Below are 23,796 nucleotides of genomic sequence, written 5' to 3' on the forward strand. Positions count from 1 at the left end.
AAAAATTGGAGGGAAAAGGGGGTTTTGAGATTTGCATTATCTCAGGTCCCCAGAAAGGTTTAAAACGGCCATGAATTCTTCTGAAATTAGAAATAATTAAATTGTTTAAAATATGGAAAAAAAAACTCATAGCCAATCAGTAAACATTTTAATAAAGGTGTAGATGTATATTGTTGAAGAGTGTATTACCAGAATTTCATTCAACACTATTTTTACTGACTTATTGTACAATTGTACATATCAGAACGATCTTTAATAAAGTGAAAGTTTCTGAAGAACATATACTACATATATTAATGTAAAAATCATTTTTCTTAATTTTGTTTTATTTTTTAACAGTAGATTTGGATTATAGTTTGATGAATAGTGCAACTAGAATAAAATTAAATTTGAATTCAGCTAATATTTCCTACAAATTTTCGCAGATACAAATGATCAGTTAGAAAAATATTAATATACTTCTGATTTAGTAAGCTGTTCATTTTATGCACCGTATACTTACAATATTTCATACATAAAATGCAAAGTCATATAATGAACAAATAATTTATCTTTATCAAAAGTACAGATTTTTGAAAAAAATTGAAAAAATAACATTTAAATTAAATCTACGATGATAAACAGAAAAGTTTAAATTTGAATGGCGTTCTACTCTGGAAACTGATTTTTTTTTAAAAATTGATATAGCATGGAAACTTAACATCCGTAGTTGGAGGCTATTCTTACTACATATGGCATTTCAAGAATTGCTTTTGAAACTTTTCCCTCCTTACAAATCCTTCCAATTTCACTAACCTCATTTAATTGTACTTTAAATTTAAGAAGTAATTTTTAATTGCCTATATTTAAATAACGAACTTATTGAATTAAATAAACGAATCAAGAAGAAATAATGCAAAAACTAATGAAACGCAAACTCTTTATATATGTATATATTATATATAAAATCTAAAAGAAATGATTATTATTTCGAAGTGGATACACTATTTATATGAGAAGAAATATCATTCCTCAATGATTTTTGTCATACATTTTTGAATAAATACATTGCTTTTTATGAAAGGTGTATTGGTTTTCAAAGTGGAAATTATTCATATAGTATTAAAACGCATGAAATTGTATTAATGAACGTATCGTTAAGTATTCGAAATTGTGTCAAACATCATGCTAACTCTAGCCAAATATGACACTTTTAGATAACGTTTAAAATGTTGTAACCCCTTCTAGAACCCACTTTTATCAGTAACACAACCGCATTGTAAACGAGCTATTGATTGATAGTTATGACTGGTACGCAAAGTGTATCGTACGCAAAAGTCATACAACCGTGTTTCACCCGATAATGCAATTTCATAGGGGAATTGCAGAAGTTATATTCTGAGAAACCAACAAATCTTTTACCAACTCCTCTTATGCGCAGACTATGATTAAATTATTTTAATGAATAACGATTTTATTTAAAACTACAAATTTGCTTTGAACACTTTCACTCGCGTCAATGATAAAACGATCAGACGGCCGAGCTGCTTTCAGTTTCGTTCCCTATGTACCCCGGATAGAAGAGCGGAACTTTTTATTGCGTTTATTCATTAACCTGCGTATCAGTCATCATAACAAGTTAAGTAATCGGATATCTTAAAGGGCGTTTTAATGACTGGGTTGATAATGACGTTAATTTAATAAACATTTGATTTCTTTTATTTATGTAAAGGCAATTTAAATATAACAACCGCAAGTTTTTTTTTTTTTTTTTTTTTTTGTAAAGGTAAACGCTATTTTCATGCATAGCTATAATAGTAAAATATAATTCGAAGGCACAATAGTTTTACTGTAAATCTACACTATAATAGTATTATTATTCACCGCTGCAATAGTCAAAATAAAAATCAAGATTACGAGAATCTTAACAAGATTCCATAACACACTTGATGTAATTTAAAACTTCATAGAATTTTATAATTCAATGAAACAAGACTAAAACAATAATATAACTCAATACTACCATGACAATAATGCCAGGCTTACAATTCTGCAAAATTCATGAAATGCAACAGAAAAACAGTTTTATAATTCGGAATACGCAGTTGAAGGTCTGACCGATGAATAAAGCAAAATACATAAAACCAATAATTCTCTCATGAACAGGCTAAACTTCAACAAAAGCAAATATATAAATACTGAATTTAATCAAAAAAATTAATCAAAAACGCAAAAAGTAATTGCCTTTAAAATTTTTAAAGAGAGTTCTTTTTTCATGCGAATTTGTGTTCATTCAACATTCTTTGCTCTCTCTCCTACTTCTTTGCAAACCTGTTGGATCGCATCCAATTCTATTTTCATAAAACTGCTGGAAGCAGTCGCGTCATCCTCTGCAAAAAACGAATCCGAAAGGACGAATCTTTGGAATACGTAAATAATTGTATAAATATACAAGCAAATCCGGCATGATGTTACCCGCGACATGACGAGCGAAACAAATCATCATAATTTCTCGCTCTCTCTCCCTTTCTCTACCTGTGTGTGTGTGCGCACGCGCGTGAGCCCTGCCAAATTTGGCACATATTAGCTTTGCAGGGCGAGTCAAGTTTTAATGAATTACGAATTTTAGATTTTTTCATTTCTTAACTCCTTTGAGTCATTTTACTAAAATATTTTTGAGACAATAACGTTTTAAATAATAAGAATGGTCCACTCTATTGCGACTGAAACTGAGTGACTTCTGAAAATTTGAATCTTAAAAGGACGCAGAATAAAAATTACGTATTTTTATAAGATCACAACCACTGACCGTCCGTTTCAAAGAAGATAGGCCAATTAGCAGCGTCCGTAGATCTTTCACCAAGGCTAATTAGCTTAAAATTATGAAACTGATGATTGACATAAATAAATGATATTCAGAACTTCACAGTTCGGTCAGATTTGATAGCAGAAGATAAAAAAAAAATATGTTTCTGATTTCAAAGTTAGAGTGTCAAGAATATTTCAGTGAATATGATACCTTAGAACCAAAGGATTGTACAACATTTAGACAATTTTTTCAGAAGTAGATTTACGACACGTACATTACGACGGAAAGAAAATGAAATATTATTTACATTATTTAAATCCTCTTGAAAGTAAGACTGAATTTTATGAATGAATCAGAAAATTTTTTATTGAATAATCTTCTGCGATATTGTATAAATCTTTTAAAAAATATTCTGAAATACACATAAGACTTCGATTTAATACAATCCCATTTTCTGTACTTATAATTTTTTAAAGAAAATGGTCGATTTCTTTGCCAAATCACCTAAGAAAGAAAATTCTTTCAGCAGATCTACCTTTTCTACGAATCAAGGAAGAAAACTTTTGAAATTAAAAAACAATTTATTAAAAAGCGATGCAAAAAAAGATTTGTTTAAAACTGAACAGAAATGTAGGAATAATGATCTAAAAAAAAAAAAAAAAAAAAGACAACGAATTTAGAATGTCGGATGTAAGAATTTCAGTTTCAATTCTTAAACATTCTCAAGATAAATGAATATTATATATATATATATAATTTAAAATCCAGTAAATTATGCCAGAAGTTCAAAACTGATTTCTTTTCTACGATGGGTCATTTAGATGATCCCCCTCCCCCGTACAGTTATAAGAAACGATGCTACAGACAAATGCGTGAGAAAGGTCATTCAAAATATAAAAACATTTCCGACCTTAAATTTTAAAATTCGAACGCAGATGTACATTGAGTCATGTTTCGATGTACCTGTGTGACGAATTTCATGACTAAGTGCGGCAAATTTGCATGAACATCGTCGATACGCACAAAAATGCGGTCTTTTATTGAACTTGCAACTGGAGGATGCTAATTCGAAGAATATTGTGTGGCTTACGAATTTCTAGCACTGGATTTGTTTACGAAGCGGACTACCTTGCCTTCCCTTTCTGCCTAATAATTCATCACGAACTTAAATCCTTTGGGATCTGAATGAAATTTACCAGTTATCAAGTGTTCTCCTCCAGCATGAAAATACTAAAAACAATCCTTTTACCCAATTCTGTTTTGTTTCAGAAGACTGCCAGATCATAACTGAAAACATTTGGCGAACGGAGATTTCCAGATATATTACATTCTTCTTTGCCAACTGTTTCCTATTAATTCCTTTTATTACCCTATTATTCTTTTTATTTCAACATAGTGTCTATTAAAATGAATATTAGCCCAACACCCAAGAGGGATTCTCCACCGTCTGCCTCTCTTCTCTAAGCGCCAGATTAGTTCTTTACTATGCTGAAACATTTTATACATACAAGACTACATTTTGTTACTTGTTGCTCGTACATTTCTGAACATGTCAACTACTGCGGCCTAAAATGCGATGCTGGCGGAGTCATCGCCTCCATTCATTGTCTTTTAAGTGCAGGAAGCGATTGTAAAAAGAAATGCAGAATCATGTAAACACTGCTATAGAACAAATTAAAAGATTTCTGTCAAAATACGTTTTATATTTAAAAAGAAAATTGTTTCCGATAATGACATCTAAGTTATTTATTCAATCGCATGCTAATCAAGTGAAAGAAAAACGAGGGCAGTGTTTATAATGCTGACTTTTTCGCATGAAAATAATGTGACGTGTTATAAGCTTCATACTTTTACGAAGGTACTTTTCGCGTACTCGCAAATATGCAAAATCTGCATAACCAGTCAGACATCAGATGATCAAAAATTTAATAATCAACCACTCTGATGCTTTCGAGTTGTTTATTATATTTTTACTTAAAATGTTCATATGGACATAGGCAACTCATTTTTCCAAAGGAAGATTTCACCCCCAAATTTGCCAGGAACCTGGAATTTTCGTGTAAGGATCTCGTATCGAATGGTACGCAGATGGTTCATCGAGTCTTCACTTTCTCGTATACGAAATATAGAAAAAGTATTATAAATCATCCAAAAATTAGAACTCGAGATTTTAACGAATGTCCACGTTTTAAACCTTCCCAAGTTCGAAAAATACATTGTGGGAAAATGTCCATCTGTCTTTGACAAAAATAACTCAAAAACACTTTGATCCAGGCGGATGAAATTTGCTCTTCGTACCAAATTTGTAGATTTCTCTCAAATTTTGAGCAAAATATGTTCAGAGGAAATCATAATTAATACGACAACAATAAAAATAAAAAGAGCTAGATGAATAATGTTCCGTACACAGAGTTAACATCAATTTTATAGACATCCATCAAATTTTGAGGTAAATCCAACAAGGAGTTGACGGTTTGTATTGTGGTGAATCGCATATAAGCCAGTAACAACTCTTCTACCCGAACGATCGTTTTGGTATAATTGTTAAGTTACTGGACTGCTAACCTAAAGGTCCCAGGTTCTATCCTAACGCGTCTCATACCGTTTCAGTATCTTCAGAAATAAATTAATGTGACAGATGAAAAACGCATCGATTTAAATACATCAAATTTGTATGCGATTTTTTGACTCAAGTTGTAGCTCTATGCCAAATTTTTTTTTATTTCATTCGGTTAGGAAAAACGCGTCTGAAATATCGTCGTCGATTTTCGGATACTATTAACCGCATTCTAAGAATCAATCGCCAAAAAGCTTGCTAAAGGTCCATACAACATATTCAATAAAAATGCCAAATGCACGTCAAAGATTATTAATATTTCGTAATTATTGCACACCAATGTTATTTTAGGCGCTCCCTGTCTTATCCAAAGTCCACAATGTGGGGAAGATAAAAGCTTTTTTAGGAATATGAGAGAAAAGTTTGAAGAGACCTTCCGACTGATTCAGCTCAGTTGCCGGTGTGCTTCGAATAGTATTTGACGTATACATTACTTACTCTTCGTATACAGAGAAGTAAAAATTCTGATTTTGTTTTTATGTGTCTCCGAATTCCTTGCATGTCGTTGGCGAACAATCGCTATGAAATATAGTCCTTTGGTGGGAATCTAACATTTTAACGAAATTTATCGTGTGAATATCTATTTCGAAGACATTTTCTTAGACTGAAAAATACAATTGCAGTCACAAGATCGTATACCGAATTTCATGATTTAAGTTTGAATCTGATTACATTTACGAATAAACAAGCTGATAAACGGTCAACTCTTTCTCAGAATTGATTCAAAATTTAGCAAGTATTTACATTTTAGATGCTAGACCTATACACTAAATTTTATCCATCTAGATCTAAAAGTTTTGCCATTACAGAGTTCACTTATATTTCAGAGTCTTCCCCTGAATGAATTTCATTCAGAAATAGAAATCTACAAATTTGGTTTAAAATCCATGTACAAAATTTCATATTTCTGGTTCAAAGCGTTTTTAAACACAGACATAAACTCCAAAAATAGGTTTTTCGAACTTAAGCCGATCTAAATCATGAAAATTTGTCAAAATTTCAAATTCGATTCTTTACCGATTACAGTACTTTTCACTACACCTCGCATACGAGAAAGTAAAAACCCATGTAAAATAAAACAATAATGACTGAATCGCGTTTTTGAAGATCAGGCATTCATGCCAAGAACTTTACATAAGAATTTTGATTCTTTCAATACATCTGTTTTCCAAGCGTTAGAGCTGATGAGAGTGCGCGCGTGAGTTAGAAGCAGTGACTTAATGTCACTGAATTCTGAAGTCGTAAAACTAATCATTGCTTCCATTTTTTTTAAGAAGAAATTTTTGAAAATCTATCGGATTTTTATGAATGGTGTCGGAAAACCACATGTGAGAATGAAGACTCACACGTAAATGGGTCTTCCCCAGTTACAAGATAATACATGTAGATCACCTTCTGTAAAGAGAAATAAATGAAATTCGATAAAATTTCTCTATTTTATCATTGAAAAAGAAATAATTTCAGTGAGGCGGTGGATTCATTAGCATATCAAGATCCGTTACGAAATAAAGAAATATGTATTACAAATGCATTTATTCAAGTGCAGCATAACATTCTTTTTACAAAATTATATTTAAAAAGTTATAGAACGTTTGAATTAAATCGAACGAAATAAATAATAGTGAAAACAAAGCAAGGACTTTTTAAATTTTATTTGGTTATAGATCAATATACTTCTGTTTGCTCATGTTTGAATTTGCATTCTAATAAAGCACATTCATTTTTCATTACAATTATAAAAAAATTATAAAAATTTGCTTTTTTTATTGCAGTCAAATGAAAAAACTATAAATACAAATTAGTCCGATAAACTTGATAGCGTTATAATATTGTTCTTCAGAATTAAAATAATCTAAAAAATGATGCCTTAGTAGGCATAATTTTCAATTAGTATTGAAGTTTCCAACTCATTTCCAATGGTGGCAATATGCATACCAATTTTTCGCAAATGGATACAAAACTGAGCATGTGTGTATAAGTGAAAAGTGCAGTTAGAAAATGTATGTTTGGCTATTGACAACACATTGCGCAATAAGCACTGTTCGAGAGCATAGTGTTGTTCTAAATCATTTAGTTTTTAACAGCGACCAGCTTTCATAAGTTGCGAATCGTTTGAGTGAAGGTCAGTCGTTGATGCTTAAACGGTAGATATGAGGAAATCAAACCCAAACTTTTCAAAACCTGAATATCTCTCAAAATGTAACATCAAGAACTTAAAACTGTTCCTAAGCCCTCAATCACTATCTTCAAAAACAGCCAAGAACAATAACTGCAATTGAACATCATTTTTTTTGTTGTTGTTGTTGGTCAACTCGCAAAAACAGTGAAGAAACCATAAAAGAGTTGGTTTTAGACCTTCAGACTGCCGAAGAAACTTAAAACAGCTGCTCTACTGTTGTAGAAAGCCTTCATGAGATTGGATTTTATTCAAGAAAAACAGCAGTAGCACTGTTAATGGTGAAGTCATCGCTAGTTCAATGGAGCCAAGAACAATAAGATTGTGCACTTTTCAATAAAAGAAAACTCTAGATTATTCTGTTAAAAGCGTTTTTGTCCGGAATGGAGGTATAGAAAACGCAACCCACCTGCCCTTTTTTCATCAGGCAACTCGTTCGCAAATGCGGTTTCATGGTTTGGATTAATCCAAAATGACTCAGTAATGTATGCTTTTGATTAGAATTGTGCAGCATACATAGAAGAACGCCATCTAACACTACGTGGGTATTTTTGCCTACGACATAGCACCCCCCCCCCCTTTTTTTTAAATTGGTAACAATACTATCCTGAATGGACCATCTCAAGTAGATCCTCTTTTTATACAAATTAAATGGTCCAAGATTGTCAAGTTAAAACTATAATCTGAAGGCGGCTTTCCAAATGCGCATCAATAAAGCAGCAGAATAAAAGATATGTATTAAATATAGCTTAGGGATATTTACAAGTTTAGTCACTGTACTTTAATCCAAATATCTATGTGTATGATATCTTAGAGCACCAAACTGGAACAAGCCAAATGCATCCCAAGGATTGTCATGCTATTGTTGGACATTAGTGTCGTGCTGAGAATTGTCTTGCCGTTAGCGTTTGCATAAAAAAATGGACTTCATTCTCTCTAGGACGACGTAAAAATAAGTAATGTATTGCAATAACTCCATGCAATTAGCAAGTAACAAACTGCATGGAAGCGCTGCATATGCATGGTAATACATTTCAATGCAAAAATATTTGCATTCATTAGAATGTGCTGCATGTAGAGAGAGAACATAAATCGATTTCATATAAAAACTTCTCAAATTGGGGGGGGGCGAGGGTCAAAATTTAAAAAAAAGACATATGAACCGTTAATAGATTCCAATTCCACACATTTTGGTGAAAAGATTTGACTGACGTAAGTAAATTTGCATCGATATTTTACTGTTATTTCTAATAAGAATGAATAGCACTGACGAAAATAGCAAATGGACGAAATTATGTTAAATATATTTCAAGCTAAGTCCAGTTCAATTATGACCATTCTGATTAACATCTTGTTTTGAAGTGAAACAAAATTTGGTATCCAAATGACATCTCATTTGCACAACAAGCGTATTTATACACGCCATGCAGCATGCACTGCCTCTCCTCCGTGTCTGGATAGGAAAGGATGCGGTAAGTTTCGTGGTCATCACAAAAATATTCGAAAATCACATAAATGATAATTGTAATGAAATTTATGTATTCCGCTAAAAGAATGCACAAATAATTAAAGGAATTAGAAATATAAACTTTGATTTTTAAATCTGGATACAGGAAATGTCATGGACATAAAGACAGAAAAGACGAAAGTAAAAATCATAATACTAAGCTATTTTCCGTAGGGCATTTCATTTTGAAACTCGAACGCAGTCGGAGGACAACGGAAACATTTTTGCACACTCTGAAATGTACAGACATACATTAGCATCAGCATTTAGTTGAATTTTGTTTCATTAATTTGATATAGAATGATTCTTTAAATATAATTGACATTTCCTCAATTTATATACTTTTACTGGAAAAAAATATAGATTTTACTCTTAGCTTACAATACAAAATCATTTTCTTCAAATAAATTCTGTTAACGGACTAGATAAATAATTAAACCTTTGATACATTTTGAGCATAACTTCCTGATAATGTTTCATTATGAAACAAAAAAAAAATTATTTGAGAATTGCCGGTGCGACGAAAACTTCAAAACATATTGTCAAATTATAGTTATCCTGTGTAGTTATTTTAAGAACGCAAGCATGAAAAAAATATGGAAGAAAGGGCTTACCGGATACAGCGAGGATAGAATAAACTAAACCTTCCAACGATCCATTTTTAAAGCTCCGCTATTAGTACATAAGCTGCAAACATTTGGTCTTTGCGGATTCATACTTTGGGTACCTTCCAAAAAAAATTGCCCCGTGAATAGCAGAAATTCTTGTCCCGCGTCTTAAATGGATAAAATCTGGACAGAACTATTCAACATAAAAAAAATACCTTTGTTAAAAATGATTTTTAACTCATTGCTAAATTCAGGTCTTTCGCCTTATTTACATTTTTTTCCTCATCAGGATGAGTCGTGTTGTTTTAATCCTGCTAACGTAATGCGCTCTAGTTTATTGTAACAGGAGCATGCTTATTGTTTCTGCGTATTCAAAAGACCAGGTATTAAAATGAATCTGCCTAAACGTCGCACTGGAGCTACACAATACGTTTAACAACTAAATTTTACGGCGAAATCCATCTATATCCTACTCGTGTAAAAATGGTATCCTTCTTCCGTCAAAAGCATGCATCCTTTTCTGTCATTGATTCACCTTTACTTTCATTAATCAGCAACAAAATCTCTCTTTACGAAGAAATGTTCCCTCGTAGCAAGAATTAAATTTCTTTTTTCTAAGTAAAATTAAAAGATATGCTTAAATTCCTTTAATTCTGATGTGATGTTTTCAGTCAGTAAATAGAACATAGTAACTTCATTTTCTGTTTGCAGAAAATATTACAAATGGAGGCATTGTGAATGTTTCAATCCATCATGCAAAATTGATTGACTTCTTGGTGCAAATGAAATAAACATGCACATGCAATTTGTTGTTTTGAACTTTTGTACAATAAAGAAAAATTGGCATATTTTTAGTTCTGTTCAGCATGATAATATTTTCAGACTGTCAAAGTCTGTGTGAACAGCGTGACGCAAAAACCCTTCCAAACAATTCAAAAGGGTAAACTGTAGAATTTAAAGCTATCAAATATGGCATAAAATTTCTTCTTAGACATTAGAAGCTGACTAAAAAAAGTTTTTTTTTTCAAAATTTTAATTATATTTTTAATTGAAAATTTAACGGTTTGCTGCAAAAATTGTAGATTATATTATCGCATAAAACCCATTTGTTTGCTATTTCAAAATTGTATATATCTCCAGTAAAAATTTTATTTCTACGATTTTTTTAAATTTTTAATATATTCTTCAAAATTTGCTCTACAATAGCTAAAAATTAAAATTAAGGATAAATTAGAGTCACGCGGAAATCGTTCTTTAAAATACATGTATCTCCGGAAAAATGACTACACACATCTTCAAAAATCATATGCAAATTTCAGGAAGCCAACAGATGGCACCAATAGTACGTGACAATGACAAGAGTGTAAGAGAGTGGTGTATAAGGAATACAGGCAAAGAGGTAAAATTGTGCGCAAGCGCATTATAAGACTTTCTGTGAAATATCGGCATAGTTATGATTCAAAGGACGCATTTGGATGATTTTTTATGTGGCAGAATTATTTTCAGTCTGGAATGTGAGCGTACCCAGCTGGAAGTATCCGAGGAACTTGGAATCGGACGGAGTGCCATCTCCAGACTTTGGCAATGATTCCAAGATGATGGTAATGTGATTAGACGTTACAGCACAGGTCGCCCCCGAATTACAACGCCGAATGAGAACTGGTATTTGGCAGTAACTGCCAAGAGAAACAAACGGAGCACAGCATCAGACCTGTCTCATCAGTTCTCTTCCACCACTCTTACGACAGTTTCAATGCAGATCGTGTACAGACGCTTAGGGCAGATTGGTCTATATGCTCGTAGGCCTGTCAGATGTGTTCCACTTACTGCAACTCACTGTCGCCTGCGGTTAGCCCGGAGTAGAGAACATGCATTGTGGACACCGCAACAATGGGCTTGTGTGATGTTTACCGTTTAGCTTGCAGTTTGATTCTTGCCGGACTTTCATATGGAGAGCACCAGGTACCCGTTACCATCAAGAGAACATTATTGAACGGCACCGTTACGGTGGTGCAGGATTGCTCGTTTGGGGAGGAATTATTCTGAGTTCCAGAACTGACCTACATGTTCAAATTGAAACCATGACAGGCCAAATCTGTCGGGATGTCATTCTGGAACAACATGTACGTTTGTTTCGGGACGCCATGGACGCAGAATTCATATTTATGGATCACAAAGCCCGTCCTCACCGTGCAAACATCGTAAATGAATGCCTTCGATCGGAGGATATCCCCCGTATGGACTGGCCAGCATTCCCACTTGACTTGAATCCAGTGGAGCATGTATGGGACTTGCTTGGCCAACGAGTTGCAGTCCGTCAACCACCTCCTACATGTCTACTGGAACTTCGGAGAGCATTGCTTGATGAGTGGTGTAATATTTCCCAAGATCAAATTGATAATTTGATGCTCAGCATGATTAGGCGTTGTACGGACATTAATCGCATCGTCTGGGAGACATACTATGTATTAACCATCATACTAACCATGTAATATTGGTTTTTGTAAATAGCTTTTTTTTTTTTTTTTTTTTTGTAATTTGCTCCAGGGAGCAAAAAATAGCAATTTTTATTAATGATATCATACATATAGCATCTTTTTTTGCTCTTTACCTTTTGTTTAAAAAATAGGCTTTACAAATAAGTCATATTTGTTTTGCTTCTGACTCTTTCTTTTCCTGAACTTGCATTATCCTTAATTTATGGACATGAGTGTAGATATGTCATCAAAAGTCATCAGTCTCCCACCGTCTTCCTATTTCAATGTTTCTTTGAAACACTTAACTACATTTTCTCTATGAGAAAAAACAACAATATATTACTTTTTATAACCTTTAGATACATCATTAATTGTTTCTTACCGCGATCTACCATTTTTAAGAGGAATAGCAAAATAAAACCTTGACAGAGCCACCTGCGTCAACAAGTGGATCGATTTCACCCATTTATTCACCAATTAATATTGTTGTTTTGCCTGCACTGTCAACTAGTCGGAATACTCTATACTGTGCAAATATAGTCTAAAATAGTCCTTTCTTTTGTTGTGATAAAATAAGCTCATCAAAGCCGATTGATATGACTAATTTAATATTTTTTTAATATGATAGCAGGAGACATGGTCTCCGAACGCGGCCAATATATTTTTTTATAATTCATTTGCTATTGAATTTCTCAATAGTTTTCTCATTTGGGGAATCGGATCTTATAGTATAATATTTAATTAAAAACATAAGTCAATTTACATTTCAAAGATATTTAAGGACGTTTGTGCTTTTGTTTCAAATTTAATGGAAATGTTTTCCATTTTGTATCATTTTGATGAATTTTATGAATCTGTAAATTTGATGTAGAAAAAACGGTAAAATATTTTTATAAAAATACAGACGATAGAATAATGAATGCTTTTTGAGACGATAACATTACTAAGTATGATGTTTCGGACAAAAGTTCCCAATTTCCATTCCTTCCTTCCTTCTGCACTGTGCTTATTATTAAAATGAAAAGGACACTCATTTTTCGGGGATAATTATCCTGGCAGAGTTATATAAAGGCTAAATACAATCATAGTGATTGTGATGTCATTTGGATTTTCCCTTCTTACATTCCTCAAACTGAGCATCGCGTCATTATTGAACACCGAATGCAACACTTGCGCAACAATTCAGCCATTTTGAAGGAACCGAGGCTTAAATGTTAGGAATCCTACTTCAGTCGAGGTGTGGATATTGCATTCCCTGCAATTCGTCTTCCGAGAACGATCCCATTGCAGGATATTCTTTGCAGAAAAGCGTTGATTCTGCATCTAAATATCATCCGCGTTTGCTTACAGGGCTTTAAAATATACGAAATAAACCAGCCAATAATAGCTGTTATCCATTCTTAAATCATAATTTTGGCCAAATTTTAACTTCCCGAACTCGTATTCTCCAGTTCTTTTTCGCATGCTTTCAAGAATTTATTTCGAACATATAACCAGGTATATTAACTGAAAGAGACACATTTTCTATTATCCAGATAAAGGCGTCCCACTCCAATGCATGTTGGCTTTCCACTCAGTCAATAAACTCTTCTACGAAATAAAGAAATGATAACAGGGCACTCACTGGCTTATAAGGAAAATTAAAAACCTACTTAGTGAGTAAGCTCCACGCCGCAGGTCCCGCAGCTCTGCCTATTTTTACTTCTAACAGTTTCCGAATGCTTATATTCTTTTCACCAAGAAAAAATTATATATATATATATAATTTGGCAAAAAATTTTCTTAGCGCTTTTTGGTCGCCTTCAAAATCTAAAAGTACCAAAAAATATTGTAGTACTCATAAAAATTTTAATATTGAATGATTCGATTTTCTATAATTATATTTTTTAACCAGCGGGAGAGGTCTCTCCAAAACTTTCTCACGTATTCTCTAATAAACTTGTCGTGCCAAAGAAAGCCTTGCATGACATTGGCGAGCAATAGTTATGAAATGTTACCCATTAGCGTGAATTTAGTATTTGTACTGAATCGATCGTGTCATCCTTGGCGAGTTTTTTTGGTGATTCATTCCTGGCATGTAGTTAATAGCATCCGAAAATCAAATTTGTGCTCAATGGATGAAACAAAGATTTGATACGAAACTGCATTTGCAGTCATAACCATACCTACTGTTGGGAACGAGATTACATATAATATTTTAGTTGCCCAGTCGGCAACACCTATTTGAAATTAGTTTGTTTTGAGAAAAATAAAGAAATGTTTTTTATACCAATCAGTATAATTTAATACCTACAAATGAAACACCCATTTTGGTATATTTAAGACATTGCGTTTTTTAATTATCACGTTTACAGGTTTCTGAAAGTACAGACAGAAAGAGAGTCAACCCATTGTTGATTTTATCTGAAACTTTGATATGTTTCTACGTTGCAGATGTTAAATTTGTGTTCCGAGTCTTATCTGTCTATCTCTCTTCGTTTTGTAATCATTGAGTAAACTTATTTCGAACGATCGGTCAGCCGGACTTTTGAATAGATTTTATCAAAATTTGATAGAAATCTGAAAATTTGGAATAAAGACCGTATACCAAATACCAACCATCTATTTCAAAGCGTTTTTGAGTTATCTTTGTTACAGGCAAACAGACAGACAGACGGAAATTTTCCAAACTCAGGGAGGTCTAAAGCGGAAAGATTCGTCAAAGTCTCGAGTTCGAATATTTTGACGATTGCTGTACTTCCTCTCAACTACGTTTATGAAAAAGTAAAAATGTGCTTGGTTCCAGTAGAACTTTTATCACATCTGCTTCATTTTCAAAATTCACATTTTACATGCGCCGATAGAAAATCAGAGACATACATAGTACAATGAACAGAATATCAATATAAGTTATATGACAATCAAATTTAAAATGTAAAAATTTTTACATTAAGATATTTTGTTACATAAAATATATAATTTGAAATTTTAACAAGATTTAATCTTGGCGAAACGGCTGACCGGCAAAGGCGTCTAGTGTAAAATGATATCACATTCAATGAAGTCAAGCTAAAAAAAACAATAAATGTGATATTTTGAATTTCAAATCGGATATATAACTCTTATTCTCAATCAATTGCAACAGTTCTTAAATATTCTTGAAAAAGTAATTATTTTCTTCTCAATAGCAAATGATAGGGTAATATGAGTTAAAGATTTTTAAAAGAATACACAATAAAATGAGAATAAGAGTATAAAAATGCGTGAATGATAAAAATAATTCTATATAAATTTCATAATTTTAATACAATTTCTACTACAGTTTCTAATTAAAAATTAATATGTATTCTGGCAGTTACCAAAAGTTATTGTCAACCTATTCCTCCTAAGTTAACTTTCATATCACATAAAAAACTTAATTTCAAGAATAGTTCTTTTTTTACATATCATTTCAGAAGTTCAGTCTTTGAGGTGAGGAGTCAAGGACATATCCATTTCTTGTCATTTTAGTTTCCGAATTTTTAATCTGAATCTTGAAGACACCTGATGGATTCGATTCTGTTCTCTTTCCCACCGTTTTAACTATCGATGACCGTTTCTCTTTGGGCCGAGTATCGGGTTCTTAAACGGTTATTTTTAAAAAATAATGGCTTTCAATCGATCCAAGCTATTCGCCTTTCCTGCTTTGAAGTTTCACAGGTCTTGTGACAAGCTTTCTCTTAGGAATAATTTCAATTTGCCAAGAGGCAAGTTTGTGCGCTTAATACTATCGGTTCCCATCAGAACAACTTTGCCAATTACGATTTCAGTAGTTCTCTTATTTTCTGGTCTTTGAAAAAGATCTCCAAATTATTCAATTATTCTTGTGCTGAAAAACCCAAATCAACCACCTTAATTATTCAGCTCAAAATCCCTTTTGTAAATTCTTTTGCAGAATTTATAGATATTGGACTCGTTTATTCAAACTAATGTGATCAACTACATCACAGTCTAAAACATCCATCATTTTAATATCCTGTAGAAACATGGATAGAATCAAAGGTAGTAGTTCTATGTCATTATAAGTGAAATGTTTTACAGGCCGAGAATGAATGACAGATTCACAATTGCAAAGAACAGTTGCCCTCTTCTCGTACGTAAGACAAACACTACCTAAAACCTTTCTTAGTAAATTCTTTAGAATGCCAATGAATCTCTCCCACCATCCGCCCCACCATGAAGCAGAAGGTGGATTTCATTTCCATTTGACCGGATAGCGAACAAAATCATTCACAGTATGGTTCCAATCCAAGGCTCTAAGAAAGTTTGAAGCATCTATAAAATGATGTCCTTGTCACAATAAACAACGCCACACCTTTCTATCCGTGCCATAAATCGTTGAAGGTAAAGAAGCCACCTATTGGAGACGCACACAACAAAGAGGCATATCCGATAATTTTCATTCGCAAGGAAAAACAATGAGACGGATAGATCTATTCGTAGACTTTAAAAACAGCAGCTTCTCTTAAACAGTTCTCGGAAAGAAGAGCAATAATAGGACCACAGTTTCTCAAAATATTTCGACGCATCTGTATGCCAACAGGAGCATTTTTGACGTGGAAATGAATAATCTTTCGATGCACACCTTCCTATTGAGACGAAAGAACTGCTGGCATTTTAAATTTTTAACTGTCTTGCAGATAGGACAACTTATATGTGACAATGTTTGCTCTTGTCAATATTTTTGACGCTAGAATGATCGTTCTTCGTTTCAGCCTCATTTTGAAGAAATTCAAGAATGGAATCAAGTTTAATCTTGGTGATAGAATCTGTATTACGTTCATCTTGGAATGATCTTCTTTAAATCTACACTTCGTAGACTATCGCTCCCAGTCTCTCAGAGTTTCCTCAAGTAAGGCAGATACTACGAGTGGGAACAGCATGGATGCAGACTTGTCTCGAATGATTCCCAAAATTTCAAGTACAAAAAGTTAAGTAAACCCTACAGATTTCTCAAACATTTATTAGAAATGTTCAGTTTTTAAAGAATGAATGGAAGCAAGTCTCTAATATATACTTGAATAAATAGTTCATTTTTTTTCAAAACGAATCTTTAATTGCTTTTTCATAACACTTCCAGGTGAAAAATTTTTAACTTTTCAGCAATATTATATCCTTTTTCACTATTTATGAGAGCATAGGCAGTCACGGACTAACATTTTAAGAGGGGGGGGGAGGTAATGCTTAGGAGTACAGTTTTGGATTACAGATATTTTCTAAAGGAGTTTTGGGATCAATCAAAAGCATCCAATCAGCGAGGAACAAGACATTTGGACCTAAAATGTGCTTTTATGCTCCGCTTGGCTTTATTTTACCTCAGTAATAGGGTTAGAAATAAAACCAAATATTAGTTCAAATCATTCCTTTAAGTATCTCTTGAAAAAGTGTTTTGAAAGAATTTAAAAAAATGACAGAAATTTCACAAATTAAATTATTCAGAAAGTAATTGAACATATTGTATTTTTGAAGCGCTTCCAGGAAATATTGGTTAGGATTCAAAATTTAAGAAAAATCAATAAAGACGTCTTCATTTACATTTGGAATAAAAGAGTTTATAAGACAATAATAATAATAATCAATTATTGATGTTTAACAAACACGTATGGGCATGCTTTCAATCTTAAAAAGCAATTAAGAGTTACGTAGTAATCAACAGTACACATTTATTCCAGTTTGCATTACAAATTCTTGGCGCCTCTTGATCGCAAGTTTGGTTTAAGCTTTATCATCAAACTTCTCCAAACAAGCGCTCAACACAGATTGACATCCAAGGTACGGAACAGTCCAGCACGATGCACCCCCTCGTCAGAAAAAAATGGTTCGTTTAGAGAGTCATTTTTTTTTTTTTTAATTTTATTTCGCTCGTTGTGCGAATCGCTTGTTTTGAGAGATGCCCGTTAAGAGAAACGTAAGACACGATGGATACGTTTAAATTCTTTGAGAGAATTCACAACTGAGTTGTGAAGTTGAGCTCTAAAAAACAATGAATTATATTTACAAAAAAAAAAAAAAAAATTCTACGTAAGTTCTAACTTAAATTAAAAATTTACATGCATTATGACAATTAAGAAAAAGCTGTTACCTAAATAGAGTTCACAGGAAAAGGCAAAAACATCCTAACAATTATAATAATAATAAAAGATGAATGATATGGCAATTGGGCGCATTATAAATTTTAAAATTGTTAAAAAATGAAACAAAATGAGGCCAAATTGATAAAGAAATTGCAGAAGTTTTTAAAGACAGCATTTAATTATTGCATGTGCGTATTAAAATTTGCACTTTCACTCTATTAAAAGAACAAATAAAAATTTCTGTAGATAATAATAACATTAAAATCAGCCAAAGCGCACGAAAGATGCATGTGATTAAACGGTGGGATGGGTTTAATATTCCAACAAGAAAAAATGGAAGCGATAAAAATTATGTTGAAATTAACTTTGAAAAAGTTATTAAAATCAGAAAATTAGTATAATGTTAGTAATCATGTCACTATAAAGTTAATGTTTTGAGTGCTAAGATGGTTGTAAAATTATTTTTGGGGTAGTGATTTGTTCAGAAGATAAAGCGGGAAAGTGTATAATTTTCAACCCCTCTTTCACTCCTTTTAGAGAATCTGTATCAAATTCGAATAAACAAAAAAACAAAAAAAAAGGACTTTCAATTCTATATGTGTAGATTACAGCCATTCTAGAAGTACACACAAATTTCTTTTTTCTAACTCGTTGTCTTTTTTAAGTTGTCAGAAGCAAAAAAAGGAAAATTTTAAATATGAATTTTCATTCTCAAACACCAAAATCTCGAATACAAATAGTTTAGTGATTTTAATACTTTTTATGTGTATTTTTTCGATGCGAGAAAATGTTTTCGCATAAAAGACATAACAAATTAAATTTCTACAACTTGAATATAATTATTGCAAATACAGGGTATCTCAAAAGTCAAAGTACAATCTTTCGGAGAAGGCAGAAAACATCGGTTATGAATCACATGACCAAAATGATCCACAAGAATGTAATACAAGAAAGGGAAGTTCTTTGTTAGACGAAACTTAAATATATAACAATGAATAAATATAGATTACGGTTTCACAATGAACGTTCTTGAGGGAATCTCCATCGCTTCGAATAAAGGAAGAAAATTCCAGGTACCCTTGGAAATGTTCCGTACTTTATAAAGCATTGCTGTCAAGTGTGTATCATAGTTAAGGAATGAAATTTTGAATACCATTTGCGAAGATCGATTCTATGTCTACAAGATAGATGGTAAGTATTCACTTAATAATGTGCTTTATACTGCGTCCTGTGTCTCCTCTGTCTCATGCGAGTAACGCCTCAGGGGTGATTTCTATCTTCTTCGAAGTTTCCACATAGAATTGTGAAACATGAATCCTGTACTCAAGCATGAACAAAGCATTCCAGTTATGAAATTTCGCCAAATATAAACATCTTTATTTTTGACGTCGGTAGTAGATTCACAGCTCATTTAACTATTATCAAATAATAAATAATTTATTTTTCAAACACTTACGCACAGAACATCCTGCATGATTGTTTTTAACATGTTGAGAAAAAAATGTCATTATTTTTTACATTTTATGCAGAAACAATCTCTTGAAAGAAGTACTGTTTTTTTTTCTCATTTTTAAATCCCCCTTAACTATTCTAATGCAAAAGGAACACTTTAACCAGTATTGTTTATGAACTAAAATAGCAACGCATGTGTTGCCTTGGCAACATAACGTCAACAGAAAACGGTTGGCAGCGAAAGTTATTTTACTTTTCATAGCAAAAGATTATTAAACTATCATTCTGAGAGGGTAGATTATTGTATACAATTTCTTCTAATAAAATGACGCCGAAGAAAAGCAAGTTTACAATCTTGCTTACAATTCCTAAACCCAATAATAACTGTTTTCATTCTGATTTGAAAAGACTTCAATTTGTCTGCAGAACCGATGAAAGAAGATTAAGATATATTCATGAAAAGAATATTTTGTCATTAACACTAAACTGAAAGGAGGTAGATTCGACACGTATCGATTTTAAAACTGTCGGTCGTAACATAAGAATGTTATGAAGACTGTTTTAAATTCTAATTTTTCTTTACTCATAAGAAAATATTACTGATATAATATATACTGATGCATATCTACTGATTATAATAATTGTCAAAATGTTAATTACGAAATGTAACGTTATGCAAATTTATTTTAATTAAAAATTATTCTGATATAAACAATTGTTAGTTAAACTCAATAGTCGAATATTTATTCTTTCTCAATTAATATCTTAATGCTTTCTAACTAAAAAAATTGAATTCGTACTACGAAATGGATTTTAGTTTAGTTTAGTTATATTAACGTCCCGCTTTAACGTAACATTAGGACTCTTTTGGGACCGACCTCATCATTTTGAACCACGATCAGATGAATCAGATGATCACCCCCTCTCCAAAATTGTACACCACAGCAGTGGGAGGACGTTTGGCCCCGGATTCAACATGGTGTACCAGACACGCTAATAGGATGATTCTCCGATGGATCGGGTCTCGAACCTGACCCCCTCTGGTTCCAAACCTAAGACCTTACCACCAAGCTATTACGTCCTACTACAAAATGGAGAAATGAATAAAAAGAATAGTATTATCATAACAGAAATTTACAAGTTTTCCATTACATTATCAGATACTGTGGTAAACTTTACTTCTCTCTTTTCTGTTCTGGTTTTTGCCTAAAATTATTTTGGATTTGCATTTAAAGCAGAATCTTTCGAGCTAATATTAATCCCATGTGCAACAATGTCCGGTTAGATTACTTAGAAAAATTATCAGTGGAAGCAGTTTTTATGAAAGTGACAAAAAAAATTCAAAGTTATATTTGAGTAATGAAAATTAAAACGTCTAATTAGGTGAGTTACAAATAAAAAAAAAAGTTTTATTTTCTCCCAAGCATCTTTTCGTCTGGTCTCCCAACTGAACGCTTCAGTTCTTTACTCATATTATATGAACGGATAAAAACGTCTTTATTGAAATACTAGTTGCCTCAGGCGACTAGCTGATTAGCCAGAAATATTGGTTTATACTTGTTTTCAGATAATAATAAAAATAATATAACGTGTAAATACAACTTCATATCCATGATTCTGTCAATTATCAGTTACATTGCGTTATCTTACATATGCTCTATTGTGTACACGAATCTTTCTAATGTTGACCAGTCTCATGGCATCGTGGCACTGTCAAAAGCTTAAATATCCAGTGCATACTTTTAAATCTTCTTTTTAAGCTTTCAACAATGTAAGAAAATCGCACGATTAAGCATTTGATGAAACAAGGAAAATAATTTCAGTATAACGATGTAATGTATTGTTGGAAATCAATCAAAAAATGTTTATAAAATTGATAAAATGTAGTAAAAATGAGTATGACTATTAAATTTGTATCAATAAAAAGATTATTTTTTCTTGAAATGATCCAAAATTTATGTTTATGCAATTATTTTTTGGAAGTTATCGCTGAAACACGCCAAATTTTAGATTAATTTTTAATGAATTAAAATTTTTAAAAAAATCGCTCCGATGTGCACATTTCCACCCTCCATGGTGTACATGTGTCAAGTTTAGTAGCCGTAGGTCTGGCTTGTCGAGTGTCAAAACACACACACACACGCATACATACACATTTATCTTTGTTAGTAGTAAAGATTTATGAAATAAAAAATTTTGCACATGAGACGCTCTTTGTTCAATTTTTTTCAGCATTCGATAAAAGAAATTTAATACGATTTAAAATATATACAGGGACGATTAAAGATATACAGATACAGATACGATTAAAGATTAAAAGATAAACAGATACGCTCTTTGTTCAATTTTTTTCAGCATTCGATAAAAAAAATTTAATGCTATTTAAAAGATATACAGATACGATTAAAAGAACACAGAAACAACTTTAAAAAGATCTCAGAATTATTTCATGCACATATTACTTAGTCAATAAAATATAAAAAATAATTGAGAATAATATAATTCTCATTAGTCCTTTTTAAGTAAAAAAAAAAATGCTTTTCTCAGCTTTTTCGATTTCAACTTTGAAAAGCAAGCAATGACTATTTTAAAAAATACAGGAATTATGAAAAAAGGAAATTCAATTGACTATGTTTCAAAGCATTCTGATCACAGATTATTAACAAAAATACAAGATTACCTGAGATTTGACAAGAAATATGAAACCTTTTACTTGAAAGTGCGTCTCCTTGCTGGAAAAGAAAGCGGAATACACGAGAATGTTCTTTTAAAAAGCGATCAATTTTTAAACAGTGTTCAAAATTATAAATTTTCAATCGTATTCAGTAAGTATTCGAGGCAATCAAGTCAGGCAAAAAGTGGAGTTTAAAGTAAATAAGGAAAAGATAAGTGAAAACTTCCACCGGGAAAGTGCATTGTCACTGTCTCCTTGTCAACCTCAACTTCAAATATTGACCAAGATAAAAAATTTGAGAAAGTGTATGATTCTATAGATTAACAAAGCACACCTTTAACAAATGATTTTTAAAAGAAGGAAATTGCTTTCTCACTCGGCAGTATAAGGATCCATTTTATTTCTTATTCGCTGATTCCAGGTTAAATTACATTGATCAGAAATTTAAAGAAGACGGTTTTTTTTTCCTTCATTTTATGGAAAATTAATTGAAATACTATTGGCGTGAATATTAAAATAAATTCGAAGAATTCTTCTAACATTTTTATACTACTTTTAACGTAACTGTTTAACTAAAGCACCATCAAATCACTTTAATTTTCTGATGTATTCAGTTTTATAGAACAAAATCTTTGCTTTGTCAGTTTTTTATAAAAATATTTAATAATTATTTACAAATTATTGTTGTTTGACAGAATCTTCTAAAATAATTTGATTTAAAATTAAAAATAGTTTTCTTTTTTAAAAAATAATGAGCTAATATAATTTTTACAAACATTTGATGCTTTCGAATTCACGCTATGATTTGCATATTTCATTAGGATTCAAATGCTCTTCAAAATATACTGTGATTTGTATATTGTCCGGAAATTCGATTCCAGAAAATAATATTTTTTGCATCATCATCTATGACAAAGTGCTTAATATTTTTTCAATTCTTCTACGTACAAATATGCTTCAAAGAACTTACGCAATTGCGGACTGCCTGTAAACAAGAAAAATAGATTTTGTTTTAAAGACAAAAGAAATATTTTTGCAATTACAAGAGGCATACATTTTTTATTATAAAAATCATGCAAATTATAAGAAATTTAAATCAGAAAAATGGATCACTCCAAAACTTTTTTTCATAATTTCTAATAAAGGTGTTATCCTCCTCATCCAGTACAAAATTGTGGACTTTGGACAAGACCGTGAGAGTTGAGTACTTCATGTTAAATAAAAAAAAAAGGGGGGGGGGCATTTGTGTACTAACCTTATGGTATTGGCGAACAATAGTTATGAAATATCGATTTTTGAGAAGAATTTAGCGTTTTTATTGAATCTCTCGTACAATCATTTTCGATTTCGTTTGGGTGATGTTTAATGAATGCGTAAGTACTAGAAAATCGAAAACGCATTTCGG

At 32.0% G+C, this 23,796-nt stretch overlaps 1 protein-coding gene across 1 annotated transcript in view; it reads right to left on the minus strand.

Annotated features, from left to right (window-relative positions):
- LOC129980076 (multidrug resistance-associated protein 1-like) overlaps positions 1-9,856 on the minus strand; it is a 111,627-nt gene extending 101,771 nt beyond the window's left edge. The window contains exon 1 of the mRNA XM_056090773.1: positions 9,703-9,856. The gene's annotated coding sequence lies outside the window, so the exon portion shown is untranslated. The remainder of the gene's footprint in view (positions 1-9,702) is intronic.
- Positions 9,857-23,796: the final 13,940 nt, after the last annotated feature.

This window comes from Argiope bruennichi, chromosome 1, assembly GCF_947563725.1.
Source record: "Argiope bruennichi chromosome 1, qqArgBrue1.1, whole genome shotgun sequence".
Lineage (NCBI taxonomy): Eukaryota > Metazoa > Arthropoda > Arachnida > Araneae > Araneidae > Argiope > Argiope bruennichi.